At 41.4% G+C, this 5871-nt stretch overlaps 1 pseudogene; it reads left to right on the top strand.

Moving 5' to 3' along the window:
- Positions 1-458: 458 nt before the first annotated feature.
- On the top strand, positions 459-1322 carry LOC123604902 (annotated as a pseudogene).
- Positions 1323-5871: the final 4549 nt, after the last annotated feature.

The raw sequence follows: 5871 nt of genomic DNA, 5'->3' as shown, positions 1-5871 counted from the left end.
AAGGAGAACAGGGAAAAGGCTTGAGGTTCACCAAGGAGGATATGCAAATGATCGGTATGTGCATGAAAAGCTACGCAACATCTTTAGTCATCAGAAGAGTGCAAATAAAACACACACACACAAAATAAAAACCAAATGCAAAGAAGTCTCCTGTATTTAATCTTGAAAGAGAAAAAGGCCACTAATGGGGAAAAAAAAATGGTGAAATCCAGATAGAGTCTGTAGTGCATTTAATAGTAACATACTTCTTATGGTTTTAATCAATGTTAACTTTCTATTCTTGATGAATGTGTAATAGTTACGTGAGATGCTTAACACAGAAAGCGCTGAGTGAAGGGTATGTGGGAATTCCCTATACTGCCTGTGCAACTTTTCTAGAAATCTAACGTTAGTCCAAAACAATTTTTGTTTTTTAGAACTTGTAAAAATGAGAAAACACTACCCTACACACCCACTGCATGCCTGCTGGAATTCAGTGCCAGTTCAATTTTGATCACCCGGATGCCTTTGACAATGAACTCATCTTCAAAACACTTAAAGAAATCACTGAAGGGAAAACAGTACAGATTCCCGTGTATGATTTTGTCTCTCATTCCCGGAAGGAGGAGACGGTCACTGTCTACCCCGCAGACGTGGTGCTATTTGAAGGGATCCTGGCCTTCTACTCCCAGGAAGTACGAGACCTGTTCCAGATGAAGCTTTTCGTGGACACAGATGCCGACACGCGGCTCTCCCGCAGAGTATTAAGGGACATCAGCGAAAGAGGGAGGGACCTTGAGCAGATTTTATCTCAGTACATTACGTTCGTCAAGCCTGCCTTTGAGGAATTCTGCTTGCCAACAAAGAAATACGCTGATGTGATCATTCCTAGAGGTGCAGATAATCTAGTGGCCATCAACCTCATCGTGCAGCACATTCAGGACATCCTGAACGGAGGGCTCTCCAAACGGCAGACCAATGGCTATCTCAACGGCTACATCCCGTGACGCAAGCGGCAGTCCTCGGAGTCCAGCAGCCGGCCGCATTGACCCCTGTCTCCCCCCGACCCGGCCCCTACCTTCAAGAGACAGGAGGAGGGATCAGGAGGCGGTGTTCATCTGTACATGTGGTTTCCTATGACATTGCTGTATTTAAGAAAACACCATGGAGGTCACATGCCTTTGGTTTTTCTTTCTCTGTTTTTGTTTCTTTTTGTGCTTTGGAGCGGCGCAATGAAACCGAATTTGACCCTGAGCTTAAATGATAAACTGTGCCAACTACTACTGGTGATGCCTAATTATGAATCCAACGTGTAACCAGTTATAAATACATATATATATATATATATATAAAAAAATTTTTTAAAGAAGAAAATAAGGGGTGCCTGGGTGGCTCGGTCAGTTGAGCCTCAGACTCAGTTTCAGCTGAGGTCGTGATCCCAAGGTCAAGGGATTAAGCTCTGTGTCGGGCTCCATGCTGAACAAAGAGTCTGCTTAGGATTCATTCTCTCTCTCTCCCTCTCCCTCCCTCCCTCCGCCCCTCTCCCCTGCTTGTGCTGTCCATCAAAATAAAAAATAAAGAAGGAAGGAAGGAAGGAAGGAAGGAAGGAAGGAAGCAAGCATTACAGAAAATGTGGACACTGGAACTCTCACAGTGATTATGGAAATATAAACTGGTAGGACCACTTTAGAAAAGTGCTTAGCAATGTCTAACAAAATTATTATCTACTCTGTGACCCAACATTTCACTCTTATGAACACCCCAAAATCATATTCATAAGTGCATCAAAAGTGTACAAAAATGTTCATGGAAGCTTCACTTATAATAACAAAAAAATAAAAAATGGAAATGACACAAGTGATCATGAACAGTAAAATGAATAAATAAATTATAGTGTTTTTAGACAATGGAATACTACCCAGCAATAAAAAAGAATAACCTACAGTTACAGGCTAATACGCGGCTGAATCTCACAAACATAACAGAGTGAAAGAAGAAACATGTTGCTTGCATTCAATTATAAAAGGTTTTAAAAAGGCAACATTAATCTATGCCTTTAGAAATCAAAGTAGTGGTGACTTTTGTGAAAAAACAATTAGAGATAATGGACAAATTTTTTGGAAACCATAATTCAGGAGGAGCCAAGATTGTGGATGAGCATGGAAGTTTCTTGTGTGTCTCGCGTCCATGAAACACACCGAGACCAACACTAAACCTTCCTGCACACCCAGAAAACTGATTTGAGGGTTAACACCACAATCTGCACAACCTGAACCACAGAATTCAGCAGGTACATGGCGCGGAGAGGTGAACTGGGGGAGAGAGAAGCCGCAGAGGGCAGGGGGCTGTTTTTGCTTGTGCAGAGAGGACAGAGATGGAGGGGGAAGAGTATGGGAAAAGCGCCCCCTCCCCAAAGCAGCTGGAGAGACAGTGGAAAAGTGGAAACAGCCACAGGGACTGAACCAAAAAGGGAGAAAGGAGAAAGGAGAGGGGTAAAATTCTATTGAGACTCTGTAAACAGGGGGAGCACAGAGTCTGAAACCCCGCAGCTCATACCTGGTGGGAAGGGTGAATCCCCAGGTCAGAGTGGAGTCGGAGGTCTTCAGGCCACATGGCAGAGGCGGTTCCCCTGCTGGGAGGACATCTGGTAGAGGTTGTGTAGCCCCCAGACAGGCAAAGTGCCAGCAGACCCCGGAGACAGCCACATTCGCTGGTGCTGGAACAAGGTCACTGGGGGTGAAGCCTGGTGCCGGATGTGTGTTGTGATTTGCCATAATCCCTGAAACGCTGCTGCTACGCGATCGGGTGAACTTTCTCTGGGACAGGCTGGCACCGGGCCGCGGTCTCTGGGCGTCGGCAGCAGCACGGTCCCGCGAATGTTCCTGGGGGCGGCAGGCACCCAGCCAGTGCTCGGTGAGCCCCTCGCACAGAAAGTCTGAGCGGGTCGAAGCCGCAGTCCCTCAGAAATAAGGGATCGGGAAAAACAGCCACATCTGAGATAAAAATCAGGAGGCAGGTGCCACCTGGCAACCTGACGGCTTATTCACAGACAGTGTAAAGGCAGGGAGTGGACGGAAGCCGGAGACAAAGGACGGGTGGGCGATTGCTGATCCGGGAGAACACAGTTCTCATACTGGAGATTGGATAGCTGAATGACGCCATTTTCACCCTTCCCGCGCATGCGCATACGCACCTACATGCATCAGAACAACCCACCCCTGTAAGCTAAGCAGCGCCATCTAGTGGAGAACGGAGCCGTTACACTAAGCCCCGCCCAACTGGGCCAACCTCGCTGTTCAGGAACAACACAAATCTCTCCTCCTGCTTAGTTTACAGACTGTAAAGCGCTTCATAGTTCCACTTCCAGGAGAACGTAATGACGTAATGTAACCGATGTAACTTCAATCGTATTTCAGTCTGTTCGCTGACCCATCTATTCAATTTTATTTTTCTTTTCTTTTTCATTTCTTTTCTTTTTCTTGAATGAAGAAAGAGAAAATAAATATTTTTACTTTCAATTTTTATTAAAAACTTTTTCTTTAATTTTTTCCACTGTGTTTTTTACTTTTTTGTAAATTTTTCAAATTCAATTTTGCTTCCATCATTTCATTTTATTCTATTTCATTGTATTCATTTTTTCAAATTTTCCAACATTTTCCTTTTTTTCCCCTTTTTTCTCTAATCTATCAAGCACCTTTGAACACCCAGACCAAAAAAGACCTAGGATCTAGCATCATTTATTTGATTTGTGTGTATGTGTGTGTGTGTGTTTAATCTTTTAATTTTAATTTTTTTAGCTCATTAATTCCTTTTCTTTCTTCAAAATGATGAAATGAAGGAATTCATCCCAAAAGAAAAAGCAGGAAGAAACGACAGCCAGGGACATAAGCAACACAGATACAAGCAAGGTGTCTTAACCAGAATTTAAAATCACAATAATAAGTATACTAGCTGGGATCAAAAATAGATATCTCCATTTATCCCTTTCTATGGAGATAAAAGAAGTAAAAGCTAATCAGGATGAAATACAAAATTCTATAACAGAGCTGCAATGTCGAATGGTGGCCGTGGTGGCAAGGATGGATGAGGCAGAGCAGGGAATCAACAATATACAGAACAAACTTATGGAGAATAAGAAAGCAAAAAAAAAGAGGGAGACTAAGGCAAAAGAGCATGATTTAAGAATTAGAGAAATCAGTGACTCATTAAAAAGGAACAACATCAGAATCATTGGGGTCCCAGAGGAGGAAGAGAGAGAAATAGGAGTAGAAGGGTTATGTGAGCAAATCATAGTGGAAAACACTCCTAACCAGGGGAAACACAGACACCAAAATCCAGGAAACACAGAGGATTCCCAATAGATTCAACAAAAACCAACCATCAACAAGGCATATCATAGTCAAATTCACAAAATACTCAGGCAAGGAGAGAATCATGAAAGCAGCAAGGGAAAAAAAGTCCCTAACCTACAAGGGAAGACAGATCAGGTTTGCAGCAGAACTATCCACAGAAACTTGGCAGGCCAGAAAGGAGTGGCAGGATACACTCAATGTGCTGAATTGGAAAAATACGCAGCCAAGAATTCTTTATCCAGGAACGCTGTTATTCAAAATAGAAGGAGAGATTAAAAGTTTCCCAAACAAAACTAAAGGAGTCCTTGACCACTAAACCAAGCCTGCAAGAAATTTTCAGGGGGACCCTCTGAGGGGAGAAAATAAATAAATAAATAAATAAATAAATAAATAAATAAATAAATACCAAAAGCAACAAAGACTAGAAAGGACCAGAGAACACCAGAAACTCCAACTCTACAAGAAACATAATGGCAATAAACTCATATCTTTCAGTACTCACTCTAAACATCAATGGACTAAATGCTCCAATCAAAACATATACAGTAACAGAATGGATAAGAAAACAGGATCCATCTATATGCTGTTTACAAGAGACCCATTTTAGACCCAAAAAACACCTTCAGATTGAAAGTAAGGGGATGGAGAACCATCTATCATGCTAACAGTCGACAAAAGAAAGCTGGAGTAGCCATACTTATATCAGACAATTTAGACTTTAAAATAAAGACTGTAACAAGAGACAAAGAAGAGCATTATATCATAGTTAAGGGGTCTATCCACCAAGAAGACCTAACAATTGTAAACATTTATGCTCCAAATGTGATAGCACCCAAATATATAAATCAATTATACACAAACATACAGAAACTAATTGATAATAATACCATAATAGTAGGAGACTTCAACACCCCACTCACAGAAATGGACAGATCATCTAATCAAAAAATCAACAAGGAAACAATGGCTTTGAATGACACACTGGACCAGATGGACTTAACAGATATATTCAGAACATATCACCCTAAAGCAGTGGAATATACATTCTTCTCCAGTGCACATGGCACATTCTCCAGAATAGACCATATATTGGGACACAAATCAGCCTTCAACAAGTACAAAAAGATCAAGATCATACTGTGCATATTTTCAGACCACAAGGCTATGAAACTCAAAATCAACCACAAGAAAAAATTTGGAAAGGCAACAAATACTTGGAGACTAAAGAGCATCCTACTGAAGAGTGAATGGGCTAACCAAGAAGTTAAAGAGGAAATTAAAAAGTACATGGAAGCCAATGAAAATGGTAACATCACAGCCCAAAACCTCTGGGATGCAGCAAAGGCAGTCATAAGAGGAAAGTATATAGCAATACAGACCTTCCTAAAGAAGGAAGAAAGGTCTCAGATACACAACCTAACCTTACACCTTAAAGATCTGGAAAAATAACAGCAGATAAAACCCAAAGCCAGCAGAAGACAGGAAATAATAAAGATTAGAGCAGAAATCAATGCTATTGAAATCAAAAAAAAAAAAAAAA

Source organism: Leopardus geoffroyi, chromosome A2, assembly GCF_018350155.1.
Source record: "Leopardus geoffroyi isolate Oge1 chromosome A2, O.geoffroyi_Oge1_pat1.0, whole genome shotgun sequence".
NCBI lineage: Eukaryota > Metazoa > Chordata > Mammalia > Carnivora > Felidae > Leopardus > Leopardus geoffroyi.
This window is presented reverse-complemented; position numbering and strand designations above follow the sequence as displayed.